At 32.4% G+C, this 19798-nt stretch overlaps 1 protein-coding gene across 1 annotated transcript in view; it reads right to left on the bottom strand.

Moving 5' to 3' along the window:
• Positions 1-19798, bottom strand: part of LOC119771133 — a 35784-nt gene that overhangs the window by 3573 nt on the left and 12413 nt on the right. The window contains exon 2 of the mRNA XM_038266543.1: positions 4156-4413. The gene's annotated coding sequence lies outside the window, so the exon portion shown is untranslated. The remainder of the gene's footprint in view (positions 1-4155; positions 4414-19798) is intronic.

A 19798-nucleotide genomic window follows, 5' to 3' on the forward strand; every position in this document is an offset into this window, starting at 1 on the left:
CCTGACACAAAACTCTATCAAAATTCGGATGAGCCTGACAATTTCCAATGTTTTTCTTTTGTTTGAGATCATTTTTCTAAGCCGTTTTTATTTTTTTTTCGGTTTTACATTCTAACCTTCCATAAGGACGCCAAAGCCATGAACAAAGTTATTTTTATGTTAAATGTTGTTGACTTTTTTTGAAAATAAAAATTCAAATAAGAGTTAAGATTGGCCATCCAAAATAATTTCTTATAACCAAATTTCTATGTCTCATGACCAAATTTATATTTTAAAGTTATTCCGTTCTCAGAAAGTTGCAAAAGAAAGAAAGATTTTGAAAATTTGCTTCTTGAATATCAAAAAAATTTGCTTCCGACTATAATTTTAAGGAAAACCCTGATTTTCATCGTTTTTCTTTTGTTTTAGATATAATAGTTTCGATAATTTACAAAATATCTCAGATTTTTTACTATCGTGTGTCTTTTTGATTTTTTTAAAATATAAGCAATTTTCCCAAAAAATAGTTTTTTTTTGTATATTTGGATTTCAGCAAATCGCTTCAAAAATTGTATTAATTAGGATCGAAATTTGATATCTAAAGATCATGTTTTTGTTATCGAATCAAAATATAAACTTTTTTTATTTACTAATGATTATTTTTGGTTGCCATGAAATGTGCAAAGAATTATTTATGTTTTTAAATAGAATTTATAATAAGAGATAATGTTTTAAGCTAAGAAGATATTTAAAATTCCTTAGCAAAGTTGATTTTCCTTTCTTCAGTCAAACGGAACATAATTAGATTTTTTTTAGGTGGGCAAAACCAGTTTTTTTATTTGGTTAGGAGCCGCTCATTTTCGATCGCTCATTAATAGGAGCGGCTCTTTTGAACGGCTCTTTGGCTCTTATCCAAAATTTTGATTAAAAGACTCTTTTCAAGAATGGTAAGACTTTTAAAGACTTTTGTATTGGACTTGCCTCTGATCGCATGAATGTCCCATATGCATTTTCATCACTTTTGAGTTATTTAATCAGTTTGGTTCAAAATCGGGTGCTCTTTCAGAAAAGCCTAAAACATCCAGGTGCTTTGCTCAATAAATCAGAGGGAAGTCCAGTTTTTTTGTGAAAACTTTTAAAACATTTGAAAAAACTAGAAAATGCGCTTGTCGGTCTTTTTGTTTAGTTTTCAACTAGAACCTAAACGTTTAAATAATTTAATGACACCTCAACATAAATCTAGGATATTTTGGTAAATTGCTCTTAATTTTACGAAGTTGCTGATATTTTATTTGGAGAAAATATTATGCAAATTCTTTTTTTCATTCTGATTTAATAAATAAAGTCAATTAATGCTAAAGTTTAATTTTCCAAAATCTCGTGAATTTAGTATATGTTGGTAAAATTTTCCAAGTTAAGTAAATGGAAATGATCTTCGAACAGTTCTTTCTAACGATCAGAGTTTCAAAAAGAACCACGGCTCTTTTTCTGTGAGCCATGGTTCGTTCGCTCTTTTTAGTGAACCGGCACTTTGAGTGGCTCGCTCCTTCTCCTCCTTTTGCCCACCTCTTGTTTTTTGCCTTCCTCACTGAGGTAAGGCTATAATCCTGCTCTAAAAATGAACTTTGTAAAAAAACGTCGTTGACCCACCTTCATGTATACATATCGACTCAGAATCGAAAACTGAACAAATGTCTGTGTGTATGTGTGTGTGTATGTATGTATGTGACCAACAAACTAGCTCATGTTTCTCGGCACTGGCTGAACCGATTTGACCCGAACCTGTTGCATTCGACTTGGTTTAGGGTCCCATAGATCGAGTTTTATACAGATTGAAGTTTCGATAAGTAGTTCAAAAGTTATGTATAAAAATGTGTTTTCACATATATCCGGATCTCACTTAAATGTATGTAAACTATGTCCGGATCCACCATCCGACCCATCGTTGGTTAGGTTATCGAAAGACCTTTCCAACGAGTCCAAAACATTGAAGATCTGGCAACCCTGTCTCGAGATATGGCCCCTTAAGTGATATTGGTGTACTTTTTTGAAGCCGGATCTCACTTAAATGTATGTAAACTATGTCCAGATCCACCATCCGACCCATCGTTGGTTAGGTTATCGCAAGACCTTTCCAACGAGTCCAAAACAATGAAGATCTGGCAACCCTGTCTAGAGATATGTCCCCTTAAGTAATATTGTTGTACTTTTTGGAAGCCGGATCTCACTTAAATGTATGTAAACTATGTCCGGATCCATCATCCGACCCATCGTTTGTTAGGTTATCGAAAGACCTTTCCAACGAGTCCAAAACATTGAAGATCTGGCAACCCTGTCTCGAGATATGGCCCCTTAAGTGATATTGTTGTACTTTTTGGAAGCCGGATCTCACTTAAATGTATGTAAACTATGTCCGGATCCACCATCCGACCCATCGTTTGTTAGGTTATCGAAAGACCTTTCCAACGAGTCCAAAACAATGAAGATCTGGCAACCCTGTCTAGAGATATGTCCCCTTAAGTAATATTGTTGTACTTTTTGGAAGCCGGATCTCACTTAAATGTATGTAAACTATGTCCGGATCCATCATCCGACCCATCGTTGGTTAGGTTATCGAAAGACCTTTCCAACGAGTCCAGAACAATGACGATCTAGCAACCCTGACTTGAGATATGGTGTACTTTTTATTCCGGATCTATAAAATAGATGAAATTTGTTTACAGCTATTGTTGGTAATGAGTGAGGAAGGCTCCAACCACATAGGTGGATTAAGTTAGTTTTTTATTTAAATTTTGTGCTCAAAGATTAAAAAAAAAGTGAAATATTAGGATTCTTTATTTAAATTCTGCTTTGATATAACTGTAATTTTGCCAACATTTTGTGATTCTTCTGCTTGAATTTTTCGAAATTAAGTTTGTGTTTTTTTCATTTTAGTATAAAAATATTTCTAAATTATATGTGATAACATTTTTAAACAAAATGTCAATAAAAAAATACAAAAAATAATAAAATGATTTCAATTGATTAGAGAGCTTATATGGAGAGGCGACTTGTTACTCTCGGGATTGCAATCAAGCTGTCACATCCGGGTTCCAATCGAGTGACAAGACCATGCAAGAACAAGGTTGGAATCACTTAAAACATATTTTTATCAGAAAGCGAGATTTTAGGCATTATAAATTAAGTGAAACTATTTTTTTTTCGTTATTATTGTGAACAAAAGTTTTACAGAACTTGTAATGTTTGAAATCGTGTTTTTTTTCCTCAAAAATATTTTAAATTGATTCCAACCTTGCTCTTGCATGGTCTTGTCGCTCGATTGGAACTCCGAGACCAACTGAGAAATTTGGCTCGAGCCTCGAGTCGATCTGGCTCGAGATCGAGCCTGAATCGAGTCGAAGCTCGAGCCAAAATTCTCAGTGGGGAGTAACAATTCGCATTTCCAAAAAGGCTATCTAGAATTGATAATCAGCAAAAGTTTTGCAATGCGTTGAAAAATACCACATTCGATTTTGCTATTAGGTTTAATTAAAAGTAGAAATTAGAAAAAAGAATCAATTAGTAAATAAAAAAAGAACTGGAAATCAGCTGGAAAATTCATACCATAAAAGTCAAGTAGCTTGAAACCTTTCTCGAGATATGGTAATTTATAACATTTTTAAATACAAGCCATTCATGCAATTGAAAAAAAAACCCCTATGGCCTTGATTTTTCTTGAAAAATATATTTTTGACTCAACATTAATTTTGAATTGGCTTTCAATTTGTTACTTTGAATTAATTCCTATTGAATATTGTTTTGATTTTTATTTTACTGTTCATTATACACCTTTGTTTACTTGTACTTGTACCCTTGTCGACTTATTTTGACTTTCGCATGAGTAAAAAGATTATTTGATTTTTCGTTACTTGTTCAATTTATTGCGCGTTTTAGATGCTTCTTATACATTCATTTTAAAGCAATACAAAAAAAAAAACGCTACCAACATTAACTTCCACCAGAGACAATAACTGCCATTGTTTAAATCGCTAAAAGGTTGGCAAGCTTTGCTGCTTAATTAGAGAGCACTCGGCGCCTACAACAACAACAGTAAACTGCTTTTCTATTTCTTTTCCATGTTTCCCAAAACCCTTTCCCTCCCACCCACTCTCTCCTTTAACCTTTTCCATCAATCACCTTGTTCAACACCTCCTGCTGCTGCTGCTGCTTCAAAACAATACAATGCTGCTTTACAAGTGCATCGCAAGTTCAGAAACGATTGGTCACAGTTTCCAGCCAAGTTGTCGGCGCGGTCGTTGAAGTCTGCACTCGAGATGAAGTTGCTGGATGCCGTTCAAGGGCCATCATCATTTCAAGTCCATCACAGTCGGTGCAGCATATCGAAACAGGAGGTTTTTTCACCCACAAACGTCCACGGAGGAGAAAGAGTCGGGTCTGGAGTAGAAATAAAAGAAATTGAAATTTTTGCCTCTTTTATTATTAATTCGTTTGGCTTTATAATGAGGGTGATCGTAAATTTTATGTTTTGAGCTTTTGAATGTTGTTTTTTTTTAAGGGTTTTGGACTTCAAGTTGCACAACAAATGAGCTTGTAAAACATCGATCTTGAACATAACTTTGCATCGCACTGCTGCTGGTCGAAATGGTGTTAATCCTGCTTAATTTATTTTGTTTCTCGTTTTTTTTCGAGATAATGATGAGCGCAAATGAGTGTTGCGCAATATGTTTTTTTGGGAACCCGTTTGCGGAAGTTTAGTCAAATGTTGGCAGGTGACCTTTGGCGGATGCTGCAACAGCGCTCAAACAGCACCGATTTCGTAAGGTAAGTCTTGAAGACACGACACAGACGGATTCAGACGGAGAGATAAAAGTTCTGTTTAATATTCAGCAAGCGACGAACCTGTTTTGCTTTGCTCGTTCGGAGAAGTTTTGTTTTTTTTTTTGGGAGAAAGCGAAATTAGGTCAATCTCGTCGAAGGAAGGAAGCTTGAAGCGAATTTGGGTCTTGTTAAGAATTTCGAATCTTAGGAAGGTAAGAAACCAAAAAGAAAAAAATCCTAGTAAATTAAATTATCAAAATAAAGAAAAAAATCACAAAAATTAGGCAAAATTTCATTTCTAGGTTTTGTCTCAGAAAATTTACTTTTTTCAATCATAAATGCTGTTGTAAACTATTAAAAATACATTGTTTAACGTTTAATTTCGCAGTTTCAATTGATTAAGAGCTTTTTAAGCTCTGAATTTTAAGACAACAGAATCGTGTCGAACATTATCAAACATATTTTATTTTTGTAAATCCAATGATATATAACGATTTTTCCCTTCTCATTTTCGATCAGAGCCGAGAGACAAAAACTATAAATCAAATTTGTTCTAGCCTAAATGCAAACAAAAATTTTCCAAACCATAGTTCAAAATTTCAGGATTTCGAAATTATTCTTCACTGAAAATTTAAAAATCTTTTATAATTTTGATGTTCTTAATAACTTGCACTCTTTTGATTTTAAATCATTCGCAATATTTTTTTATATAATAATGCTTGTTTGAATAGCAAAAATTGAGCTTGTTTTTTTTTTCAAATTTCATAATTCGATTTCTGTGTGTTTTTCATTCTAATCGCTTAAAAACTCAAAAGAAAATAATGTTATTTATTTTAAAATAGCAGAATCTACAATTCCACGTTTTAAAATGAATTATCTTTCTCATCCCGATTTAGTTTTGGGCTTAAATTGGGGGATTTTTTTTAAATTTGGATTTAGTCTGTGGCAGAATTTCGTGAAAGTTTTGTTTAAATAAGTTTCTTAAAATTAAATAAAAAGTTATTGTTGAAAATTATAGATCAAATAAACATAGGGAAACTTTTTTATAATTTTGATTTGTTAATATAATAAAGCCATTTCAATTCGCCGCATTGGGACAAAATTGTCAAAAAGTTAGAAAAGAAGCATTTTTTTTAATTAGAACGGAGTTTTATTCAACGATTGTGGATCAAAATCATTGCAAAAAAAAAAAAGATGTGCTACTATCGAAAATACTCAAATTTAAAAAAAATGTAATATGGGTATCAAACAAAGCGAGTTTGGGTTTGCTTTTTCACATTATTCAAGTTTTTTTTTTCAAATATAAAAACTTTAACAACAAATCGTATTTTTCGAAAAAACTCAAATTTTCAAAATTGCAAAATGGGTATCAAAAGTAGCGAAATTTTGTTTGTTTGTTAATAGAGTTTTTTTTAATTCTGAAATTTTTACAAAATACCGTTGTTGTTGTTGTTAATTCATTTATTTCTGGCAGCTTTGACCTTCTTGGTCATTCGCTGCCCTACAAAATACCGTATTTTTTCGAAAGTTCTCAAATTTGCACGATTTGCAATAAACAAATCAAACGGTAAACGAAGCGAAATTTAGTATGCTTTTTTACTTTATTTTACTATTTTTTGTAAAAATCAAAAATTTCACGAAATACCGTATTTTTCGAAAATACTAAAATTTTCAAAATATGCAATATGGGTATCAAATGAAGCGAATTTTTATTGCTTTTTCACATTAGTTGAGTTTTTTTTTTGAAAAATACTTGAATTTTCACAAAATACAGTATTTTTTCTAAAGTACTAAAATTATCATGATTTGCAATAAAGGTATGAAACGAAGAGAAATTTTGTATGCTTTTTCATTTTATTCAAGTATTTTTTTTACAAAACATAAAAAAATTCACAAAATGTCGGTTTTTCAAAAAAAACTTAAATTTTTAAATGTTGCAATATTTGTTTCAAACGATTCAAAATTTTGTTAGCTTTTTCTTATAAATAGTGTTTTTTTTAAATAACCTAAATTTTCGAAAAATACCATATTTTTTCCAAAGTACTCAAATTTTAATGATTTGCAATATGGGTATCAAACGATGCGAAGTTTTGTTTGATTTTTCATTTACTAGAGTTTTTTTTGTAAAATACAAAAATTTTCACAAATTTTAATTTGCATTATGGTTATCAAACGTCACAAATCTGGGTTTTAAGCATACACAATTTGAATGTATGAATGAAGCATGCAAAATTTTACTTCGTTTGATATCCATATTGCATATTTTGAATATTTGAGTATGCAAAAAAAAACGATAATTTGTGAAAATTTTAGTATTTCTCGAAAAATCCAAATAAATTGAAAAAGTCTTCGAAATTTCAATTTGTTTGCAAATTTTGATTTTTTTAGTATTTTCTGAAAAATACTGTAATTTTATAAATTTTAGTATAAAAAAAACTCTCATGAATTAAAAAAGCATAGGAAATTTAAATTCGTCTGATATCCATATTGAAAACTTGGAAAATTTTAGTATTTTCGATAAAGTACGGTATTTTGTGAAATTAAAGTATTCTCCAAAAAAACTCTAATATACAGTCGAGACTCGATCTTCCGAAGGCCTCGGAAATATTTCACTTCGGATAATCGAAATTTCGGATTATCGAATCACGAAACTTTTTTTTTCGCTGTCTAATTCTGGATTGTCGAGCTTAGGTATGACCCCTAAACTACGCTAAAATGATTTAGAATTTTTAAATCCAAGATGGCGGGCAAAATGGCGGTGATGCAATATTGAAAAAATGCATTTTATTTTTAAATATGCAATCAACAACTCAAATTTGACTAAAATGGGGTGATAGAACTCAAATTTTATGTTAAAAACAGGCAAATTTGGAAAATTTGGGTCTTTTCGGAAAAATACGGAATTTTGTGAAAGTTTTAGTATTTTCCAATGAAAATTTCTAGTAGTTTAAAAAATCACACGAAATTTCAAATCGGTTGAAACCCAGGGTGAAAATTATTGAAATTTTAGTATTTTCGAAAAAATACGGTGTTTTGTGAACAATTTTGAGTACATATTTATACTTAAAACCCTTTGAAATTTTCAAAAAATATATTTTAAGCATTGAAAATTTAACATGATACATGATAATTAATCGATTTTGGCAAGATTTAAAAAATGAGTCATCGCTGATAGAATCATCGAAATAACGATAACGATAGATTATCTTTATCGTCAGACGATAATATAATTAACGATAATTTCATCGATTAACAACCTTGGCTATAAGACCAATAATGTCAATCAGCTTTCTCATTACTAACTGAACCGATTTTGACCAAACCAGTCGCATTCGACTTGGATTAGGGTCCGGTATGTCGCTAATGAATTTTATGTAGTTTCGATAAGTAGTTCAATAGTTGTGTATAAAAATGTTTCGCATATTTTAGGAAGGTGAATAAATGGCCGGAAATCGCACCAAATATCATCATGTTATATATCGTTTGAAAGGAAATCGACCTTTCCAACGAGTCCAAAATATTGACAATCTGGCAACCCTGTCTCAAGTTATGACCACTTAGGTGATATTTAGGTACTTTTTTGAAGCTGGATCTCACAATTTCCTTCAAAAGATATTTTGTACATTGTAAACTATTTCAGTTCATTGTAATTAATTTTTTTATAACATTTTCAGGAAAATTACTTCGAAAGTCTTTAAAAACCAATTTAAACTAACTTAATTTATGTTCGTAATTAAATTGCATAACATTTTCCAACGCAACGTTAAAACGAAAGTGCACGATAAAGGTTAAAAGGGCATCCGGCATGCAACGCTGCAGCTTCAGCTTCAGTTGGGGGAGGAGTAGTTCCCATCACCACCCTCTCTGCTGCACTCTCCCACTACTGTTTGAAAAGTACTACTTCCATAAACGATGGCGCTAAAATGCTAGTGATTAAGTAAGGTAAGGTAAGGTAAAACAACCGTCTAAGGACGATATTTGGGAAAATTTTGCAGTTCAAATACTTGTTGTTCAAAAGATAAACAAATTTGAAAAAACGTAAAAAAAAATTAGAAAGTATTTTTTTTATTGACAAAAGCAATCGAAAGACTCAGGTATTAAATTAAATTTTGAATTTCCGCTCTGAATTGAGTCTAGAAAAAAGAGGGTTTCTAAATTCCCATTACTAAAATTACTCAAAATCAAACCGTCCCAACTTAATACCCTTTCTAGAAAGCCATTTCTTTCATCACACTCTTTTTTGCGTGATTGCATCGCAGCCCCGTCCACCCCACGTGTGTGGGATAGTTCGCTAAGCTCTCTTCACCTCAACCACGTGGGGGCCCAACAACAACAAAAAAAAAAAACCAACAAAATCAAAGTGTAGCGATCGCGGCTCGCGTTAAGGAGATTACCCACGCTTATCGGCCTTCTTTTCATTCTTGCTCTTTTTTTGGTCTGTTACTACCCAAAAGTGCGATAATAAATAAACGAGTAGTAAACGATTGTTTTCCAACTTTTACGCCCAGCTACAGCCGTGTGTGCAGAGATTTGCCTGTTGGCGGCGGTGCTGCCGTGCGATAATTGCTTAATGAGAAAGAATGCCTCTTTTCCTCTCGGCTTTTTTTGGTTTGTTTTTCTATTGCCGGGAGCTTTCAAAGACGTTTGCGAATGTGGGCTGCTAAAGGTTAGGGTGACTATTTTTTTCACAAAACAAAAAACAGAAAAACAGAAAAACAGAAAAACAGAAAAACAGAAAAACAGAAAAACAGAAAAACAGAAAAACAGAAAAACAGAAAAAACAGAAAAATTGACAAATTGACAAAATTGAAAATTTTTTTTACAAAATTTACAAAATTGACAGAATTGAAAAAATTGAAAATTGAAAAATTAAAAAATTGAAAAATTGACAAAATTGACAAAATTGACAAAATTGACAAAATTGACAAAATTGACAAAATTGACAAAATTGACAAAATTGACAAAATTGACAAAATTGACAAAATTGACAAAATTGACAAAATTGACAAAATTGACAAAATTGACAAAATTGACAAAATTGACAAAATTGACAAAATTGACAAAATTGACAAAATTGACAAAATTGACAAAATTGACAAAATTGACAAAATTGACAAAATTGACAAAATTGACAAAATTGACAAAATTGACAAAATTGACAAAATTGACAAAATTGACAAAATTGACAAAATTGACAAAATTGACAAAATTGACAAAATTGACAAAATTGACAAAATTGACAAAATTGACAAAATTGACAAAATTGACAAAATTGACAAAATTGACAAAATTGACAAAATTGACAAAATTGACAAAATTGACAAAATTGACAAAATTGACAAAATTGACAAAATTGACAAAATTAAAAAAATTGACAAAATTGACAAAATTGTCAAAATTGACAAAATTGACAAAACTGACAAAATTGACAAAATTGACAAAATTGACAAAATTGACAAAATTGACAAAATTGACAAATTTGACAAAATTGACAAAATTGACAAAATTGACAAAATTGACAAAATTGACAAAATTGACAAAATTGACAAAATTGACAAAATTGACAAAATTGACAAAATTGACAAAATTGACAAAATTGACAAAATTGACAAAATTGTCAAAATTGTCAAAATTGAAAAATTGAAAGTCACCCTAATCCCTTCAAAACAAATCAAAACACACGCACGCCGCCCAACAATCATTCCGTCACCGACGTCGATTTGCGCTATTTAAAATAAAGGTTAAGCACCGATCTTTTAAGCTCAAAATGGGTACTTTTTTGTTTGTGTGTTTTATTATTTTTCGGGAACTATTTTCCTTTCTTTCGACTGTTTATTTCCCCTTACACCAGATTTATTACCGCTTTACAATTTCTTTCAGTTTTTTCCTCCTCTTTCTTGACGTGTCTTAAATTGCAACCTCCAGCATTTAGGTGAACGCCAGCTCCAAACTTGCAGACACATAGTCTGCAATTCAATTTTTTTGATGTATTGCTTGCTTCGTGTGTGCCAGCGCAAACCCAGGAAAAGTCGACTAAATTGGGGGAAACACTTTCTTTTGTTCCCGATTAGGGCTCAATTTCGACCATTTCTAGATCGCCCTAACCAATTTCTGGAAACGCTTCGCAACCTGGGTGGTTAATGAAACGTGACCTTAGACATTAAAATGGCGTCAGTTGCTGAAAGTTATTTCTTCTCACATGGCGGATGTAATCATTATTAAGTCTAAGGCATTACGTAAAGTAGAGCGTCAAAATATTATATTTTTGTTTGCGGCGAGATGCTCAAAACACACACACCAAAATAAAAGAAACGAAAGATGGAAAGACGAGCGTGTATGAATATAAAAACAATAATTACAGCGCTGGGAATGTGAGCGGCGGCGGTGAAAGAAAGAAAGAAAGGAGAATCGCTCGTCTCTTTCGCGAGAGTTTTTTGAAACTGTAGGGCTCTCCAGATTGCGAGCGCGCCGCCGCTGTCAAACGTGGAATTAGTGTCGAATCTCGCGGAATGGCGTTTGATGATTTGCTTCTTTTCTTTTAGAGCTTGTTTTTTTTTGTTTCGCTGAAAGGCGAAAAATGTCACTGTGTCAGGTTGGAGCCTAATTGTGGCTGGTTGGTTACCATTTCGAGAGGTGCCTTAATCAACATTTGCATTTGAAAAGATAGCATTTTTTTGGAGGTGGAATTATCGGAAGCTGAACGGTGGAACTGGTTTGTTTTTTTTTATTATTTAGTTCCTGTACCAATTTTCAATAATCCTAAGAAACAAATCTGTTCATCATGACGAAAGTTTATAAATCTCTCCTCAATTCAAACAGGTTCTTGTGACACAAGTAATTAAGATTGACAGTACAGTCCAGACTTGATTATCCGAAGGCCTTGGAAAAATTTCACTCCGGATAATCTAATGACGAATACATTTTTTTAGTTTTCAGAAAATTCTTCTGATGGTCCTGAGTAAAATTTTGCTACAAGTTTGTTTTGTGTCAGCGATTTTAATGCTCAAAAAAATTATACAACTGCAAGAAATTTTTTATTTTTTCTAATTGTATAAGCTGATCAATTCTCTACTAAAATCGGAAATGAATTTTATTTGTATTTTTTTTATTTGGCTCAAATTTTGTATAATTGGTTCATCCATACAAGTCTCCATACAATTTTGGCAGCTGTCCATACAACAATGGTACGTAAATATTAAAAAAATCTGTAACTTTTCAAAGATTTTTTATTGATTTGGTGTCTTCGCGCAAAATTGTAGGTTTTGTTGAGGACCATTGAGAAAAAAATAGGTACATGGAAAAAAAATTGCTGAATTTTAATTTTTCACAAAAACTCAATTTCACAAAATACGTATTTTTTGATTTTCGAGATTTCTTGATGTGTTTTAGGGGACAATTTTTTTTGACATAGGACTGTGTCTTTACTTACTATACTGGGGGGCCAGTTCAAAATTTCGATCCCAAGCGTCACATTTGGCGAACGTTATTTCAAACGGTAATATCTTCATCCAGACACATTGAAATTACATAATTTTTGGACCATTCGATTCGGAAAACCTTCAGCAATTTTCTATAAAATTTTCAGTATTGGCAGAATAGTATAACTATTCAAACAATTCAATGTATTAAAATGCTTAGAAATAGCTAACAAAACGAACACTTTTGAGGGGAAAACCGCCGCAGCAGAACTGGTCGTCGACGATCTTGAAAAGAGGGGAAGTAATAGCGAAGTAGAAGTATAAAAGTACGTTCTACCCTTTCCACTCCATTTAGTTGCCACCGAGATGCTGAACAAGTCGGGTCGGCTCATAATATCTGAGCCGCAGACGGGTGAAGCAGCAGCAGCAAGGAGAGAGAGAGCCCTAGCAACGCAAATTCTCTCTTCCGGAGAAGGATTTCTTCTGCAAAATTACCTTTATTTTCTAGAGAGAGATAGAGAGAATCGGAGAGCAGCACCGAAGAGGGCAAATTGTGTGCGAATGCCGTAGGATGGCAGATTCAAGAAAATTGCCAAATGCGCGTTCACAAACACATACACACACACTCTCGTTTCATGGTACACGCTGATTGGGTTCGATGCGTCGAGTTTCCCTTCCACGGATGTTCGATTGATGTAGGGGGAGAGGGGGTAATATGCACCCCCTAAGGGAAAACTGTCATTTCTCAACCATTACAGCATTACTGTGGAAGAGTTTTGTTCGATGTTCTAAAACAACTATTATTCTTCGTCATCCATGTGAAAAAAGTCTTAAAAACCTCAAAATTGTTCGAAAATATCAAATTTCTAAAAAAAATTTTGATTCATTTCAAACAACCATGCGGGGCAATAAGCACCGCAACTTTGGGGCAAAATGCACTACAACAACGGGGCAAAATGCACCACAACATGGGGCAAAATGCACCGGGTAAAAGCAGTTTTCACTAGTCACCACTAGATGACACCGCTGTTTTTACAAAGGAGCTTCACAGCGGTGCATTTTGCCCCGACCACGCTTTTTGCAGAAAAAATTATTAAAAATGCATTTTTTGATGTTTTTGGACTCATCTATCTACAGAATAGTGAAGATTATGGCAAAAACTATATACCTCAACACATACAATATGAATAAATGCTTTTTAAATTGTCCAAAACTCATAATGAAAGTTCAATGAAAATTAGATGAAAACACAACATTTTAAAGTTTTGCAAATAACTTAAGCTGTTTTTATACTACGATGCTCAATTTTTTCCAGCATGGTTTAGCAATGTTAAGCTTCCAATTTCTATGTTTTTTTCCCGGAAAATTCTTCCAAATGCCGAGAAAAGCAGGGGGTGCATTTTGCCCCGGGGGTGCATATTACCCCCTCTCCCCCTATCTAAACTCGTCACCTGAAAGGCCATCAGAGACTGTGACCAACTACAGATACAACCCGAGCAAAACCGCCAGCGAAGGCAACTTATAGGCAGTGGAGTAAAATCGCTTAACCTAGTAGACTGTGTGAAAATTGTTGTAGCCCTGTTGTATGGGTTAGTACAACGAATCTACTACGAGCTCGTGTAATTGGTCACGGCCCCGGGATGCACAGCCGGGTCAGTCAGGAAGCTTCCCCCAATTCGTTCGAAGATTTCGTTTACGCCAGTGGTGGCCAAAACCTGGAGTGGCCGGTGCCCTCAAAGAAGATTCCCCCGGGGCCTGGGGGGACAATTACAGAACCTTACGAGTTGTGGCAATATGGGTATCAAAATTCGTGGTTTTTGATACTGAACATGAAAATGGCCATTTCGACAATAGTGGCCACAACCTGGAGTTGCCGGTGCCCTCATGGAAGGTTCACCTTGGGGGAACATTTATGAAAATTTTGCCGACAAATCTATGAAACAAAAAATACAATAATCTTATTCCAGATTTCACTAGCAAAGCAATCCAAAAACTCATTCAAATTGTTTGGTCCTATGTCTTTCGGTTATGTCTCTGACATACCATCTTGAACTTTTTTTTAAAAAGAGTGAATTTTGGAAAGAATCGAAATTTCACAGAAAAAAACTTACATATTTTTTATGTAAAATTGAATTTGCAATCGAAAAGTATTTTGCCGTTTTTTTTCTATATAGGGCCCCGTTTTCAAGATACAGCCACCGAAAGTTTGATTTTAGCGAAATATTTGCGGTTTTTTATTTTAAAAAATAGTGACCATGAGTAACCATTTTTAAAAATATTTTTTTTGAGAGAAAATTTACTATAAAATTGTCTAAAAGACATTGAAGATTAGACCTCAGGTTGCTGAGATACAGCGGCTTAAGGTTTTACATACATGTAGAAAATCACAAAAATTCATATTACAGAAAATTTATTAAATCCACTTAAAAGATGAATTTCAATCACTCCTGAAAGTTTCATGAAGGTAATTCAAGATTTAACTGAGTTAGAGATGATTTAAGCTCAGAATTTTGCCATGCGCAAAGCCAACTGTCTAACCTTCTGAGCGTTTTTCTCTGAACACCAAGTTGATTTACGGATGCCACAATATCTCGAGATGGGACGGACCAAATTGGCTAAAATTTTGGGTGAAGAGTCCCAAGACATGTCCCGTGTGCATGACGAAGCCCAATTTTGAAATTTTGAATTTTCAAAAAAATCAAAAATCAAAAACTGGCGATTTTTTATATCAAAAACAGAAAAATATTTTTATCTTTTTTTTAAATAAACGTTTTGAATATTGGCCTTCGTCATGCACACGGGACCGGTTTAACGAGTCTTCACCAAAATTTGGTGATTTGGTCGAAGCAATTTTGAGATATCGTGGCACCCGTTTTTTGAAACTGCTAACTTCAAATAGCTATATCTCGGCAATGATACAACCAAATGTCTTCAAATTTGTTTTGTTAGTAGATGAAAATGTATATTTTAATGCCCTGAAAACAGATTTTGAAAAAAGTTTAAGTGTGTGCTCAAACCAACCTCTGACATTTTTGCCGATTTACATGTATGTAACCCCTTAAAGAAGAGAAACAGGAAAATTAACTATTAGACAACTTATGGTTCGATTTTCAATGTTAAAAAATGAAACATTCGTAAAATTATCCAATCTTTTTGAAAAAAAAATATTTTCAATTTTTTTAAATCAAGACTAAAATTTTAAAAGGGCGTAATATTTGGCCCTTTTAGAATGTTATTCTCGATTTTGCATGAACTTCTAGAATTCCCGGGAAATGCAACAAAAACAAAAAAAAATCACTTGAAAGTGGTCGCTGTCAGCTGTCAGATATGGTCAAAGTATTTAGAAAATCATGGTCTGCTAGATTCGTAATATTATATCGTGTAAATATTTTTCTATTTCTCATCCAAAATCGCTAAAGGAAATTTATGATTCCTCGAGTTTAAATGTATTCTACAAAGATGATAATTTCCCCCACATTTACAACTGAATAATACTTACAAGTAGATTGGAGTCAGCAGAAACTGGTAGAAATCCAATATTCGATTCAAATTTGTCAAAGGCTATGTTTTTTTTATATTTTTGATTCGATTTTTCAAACCTTCGGATGATTGTGGCTTCGGACAATCGAGTCTGGACTGTATTTATAAAAATTTTCAAGATTTTTCTTTGGTGAAATTACGTTCGAAACGGAATTTTCGCCCTCTTGACAATCCATCGATAGTCATTTTTCCCACAAAATTGCTCTACAGCGTTTGTTGGTGGTTTACAGTTCATGTTATTATACAAACGTTGAATAATTGCATTACGTTCTTAAACCAGCTGTATAATACCATTGATCGCTCCATAAATTCTAACCAACACACATTTAAAGCGAATTATCGACTCATTATCGAACCCGATATGCCGGTCCAATTTCGAGTTATCGCTCAGTTCAACAATAAGAAGAAAAAAAATCCTATTCCAAACCCACAACCACAAAACATGAACTAATAATAGTAAACCACAATGCATGCACAATTCGAATGTGTGTGTGTGCGCACAATACTGCGACTGCCCAACCAGTGCAAAACACACATCCTGGTTGTATTGATATGTTGCGACCAGCGAGCGAAATAACCACAAAAGAAACAACAACAACAACGAAATAATTACAGCTGCTATCTTTTGCACGCGTGTTTGTGTGAACGATGTGTGTGTCACAGATCGCCGGCTTATATCAACACTGGCTTATGCTGCAAAATTGCATCGCCAAGAAATGTCTCTCCCGCAATCAAAACTGGAGCGAATTGGTGGGGCCTGAAGAGAGCGAACGAAATATTTTTGTTTCAAAATAAACCGCCAGATGAAAATGAAAGTAATGATAGCGATTGTGTCAGATGGGTAATTTGTTTTTGGTCAGAGCAGGCGATTATTTTCACCTCTCACTCGCCAAGCACACAAGCACACAGAGAGAAATAAACAAAAAAAACAAAACAAAATTGAAAAACTTGGGGGAGAACAAAATGAGACATAAACAGTTGGAAATTGTGGACACCGTAATTGGCGATCGAATTTGGTTCCGAAAAAAGTAAAATAAAAAATAAATTGACAGTTACCGGTTCGGATTGTCGGTCGGAAATCCTGTTTGGAGAAATGGTGATACTGCTCGGGGTACTTTCACTCAGTTGCTCGGATTAAGTTAAATAATTTTGAAAGGTTACGTTAAAATATTACATGTTTTATGCAACCAACAAAATAACTATTATTTTTTTCAGTTTGCCTCTCTAATTAATTTTTTTATATATTTGTACTTGATCAAAAAACAATCCAAGGCATTTCTATAAATTTACTAATTAAAAAAAAATTTCAAAACATAGGTGAAAAAATGAGATCAATGCTTTTTGTCCAATTAAACATTCATATCAAACAGAAACAATTGAGAAACAAGTTAAAATTCAGGCAAAATGTAAAAACAATCGTTCACTGAAATCCATAGTTATTTTGCTCATCAAAGATAATTGTAAAATTATGAGAATGCATTGGTAGCTCAATTTAATGAAAAAAAAATGAAGCAATTAACTTTAAAAGAACAATTTCTTCAAGTTGATACGTACTTTCCGATGTAAGATGATCTTAATAAAAAATTGAAGAAAAATTATTATCTTTTTTTAGTTTTGGCAATATTTTAAAGAAAAACAGTTCATTGAATTACGTTATAAAAAACAAGACGAAACATTAATATTTGAAAACTGTTTTTTTTCTGATGCAACCGAAAAAAAACTAACAAAAACCATTTTTTTTTTGCAAATTGAAATCATTTGACATAGGGCCGATTTGAAAACGTTCTCAAAACTACATTCCATTAAAAATAAAACAAAACTAGTTTTGAAACCTCTGCCACATTATGTTACAAGTTATTTAAGGAATATTTAATGTTCTTCTGAATTCTACACTAAATTTCAGAAGATTATTTTTTTATAAAGAAATATTTTGCAAATATTTTTCAAAGTTTATGTCGCCCCCCTTCAAAATTGGTCTGTAAAATCAGAGGGCAAAAAAAAATTATCCAAAAAACTTCATTTTTATGAAAATAGAAGTCTAATCAACTGAAAACAATCTAAAATGCATTTTTCTGCGTTGATAATCATATTTAACATGTTTGGGCTTGTTTAAAAATGTTTTGAATTTTTATGAAATTCCAATGTACAGCACCGCAAAAATTGTATTTTTCGCAAAAAATAAAATTTTCGTCTATACTTAGATATTTTGGAAACTAATGATGGCAAAACAATTGGACAGGTGTAAAAAATATGAATATTGAAATAAAAAGCCATAGCCTCAACATTTGCTGGTGTCGTTGGGAGGCAAAAACTTTAAATAAATTTTGTACCAGCCTTAACAAAAAATGTTAGTTTTTGAAACTATGTAAAAATCACAAAACTGAGAAAAATAGATTTAAAACATGGTATAAATTATATTCAAAGATTTTTTTTCTCAGCTACATTTGTGGTTGAAAGTAAGATCCTTTATTTGATGAAATTCATAAAAAAAACTGCTACTTATACTTATTTTTAATACTTGATAATTGTTAAATATGCAAAGGAACTAAGCAGTTTTCTAAATAGTTTTTATCAGTTTTGTTTTAAATTTAAGTATATTTTTAAATTCCTTCAAATTATTTTATTTTTAACGGGTACAACATTTTTGTGAGTTGATCCATTCTTTCAAAGATGAGCAGTACCGTAAAACGGGGTGACTTTGATAGGTATGTGATTTTTCCGCAAAATGAAGAGTACAATTAAAATACGTAAGGAATGGTTTAAAAACATACTGATCGTGGTAGAGAAGTGTTCAAAGTACCTCATGAAGAACTTTTCATAAATTTTTGACAAGTTTAAAAAGTTAGTTAACTATAGTTAAGAAAATGTTGATGAAAGTAATTATTTTAAGCTTCTCAAAGTGTCATGATTTCCTCAATGAACATGATTTTTAATCGGAAAACGGAATGCATTTTCGGATTCTTTGGACAATTTTCCACTAGGAGAAGGTTTAAAAAGTTTGTAAATAATAAATAATATGTGTTTTTGAAACACAATTAAAAAAAACTCCAAACTTATAGGCAAAGTTGAACAAATTTCATGTAAAATGTTAAAATTTGTGATTCGTGCTTCGAATTCAGTATAAAATGCAATATAAATCGATAATTTTACAAACAAAACTAGTTTTAACAAATTCCAGGCAAAATACCGAATTTTTAACAATTTTACCTAAAATTTATATGTATTTTGTTAAAATGCTTATAAACTTATTTAACTTAATATGAACATTGATTTTTTTTTTCTTAAAAAACTATATCAGCTACTTTAGTGATGGTACATTTAGCGTACAAATAAAGTTTGAACATCTTAAACATGATTTTAACAAGAAAAACTGTGACTATCAAAGTCACCCCGGAATTAAAACTAAGAATTTTTAACGTAACTATTTTTCTAAACATTATTGAAAAAACTTTTTTTCCGAAATAGTGCATAGACTTTGTGTGGCCTACCCCAGTACATGTTTTAAAAATAATAATCTTGAGAAAAACCTTATCTGTTGGAAAATATTCTAAAAGCAAATTGAGATCCTATCAAAGTCACCCCGGTTTACGGTACTTGGAAAGAAAAATAATTAATTAATGCTTAAAATATCTTCCTTCAATTTAAATTTAGTGCGTAAAACCATTCTAAAAAAAACTGAACAAATTTTTTTTAGGTTAATATTCTTTTTAAAAAATTGTAGCTTTTTGTGAGTTTTTCCATGCCTTCGAACGTGAGCAGCAGTTCTTTAAATAGCTTTATACAAAAAATGTATTCAACATATTATTCGCCCCCACCCTCCACCCTCCCCTTCAAAATCGGTTCGAAAATCCAAGAAGAATTTTTTTTTCAAAAATTTCAAAATTGTTATGGCAATAGAAGTCTAGTCATCTGGAAACATTTTGAAATTTATTTTCCTGCGCTTTAAATCATATTTTTGCAATTCCGTCGTGAAACTACTTACTTTTCCTATCATTCTTGAACGACGAAATAGCCTACTTTTCTGTACCAAAAATAACAGAATC

The sequence above is a fragment of the Culex quinquefasciatus genome, chromosome 1, assembly GCF_015732765.1.
Source record: "Culex quinquefasciatus strain JHB chromosome 1, VPISU_Cqui_1.0_pri_paternal, whole genome shotgun sequence".
Taxonomy (NCBI): domain Eukaryota; kingdom Metazoa; phylum Arthropoda; class Insecta; order Diptera; family Culicidae; genus Culex; species Culex quinquefasciatus.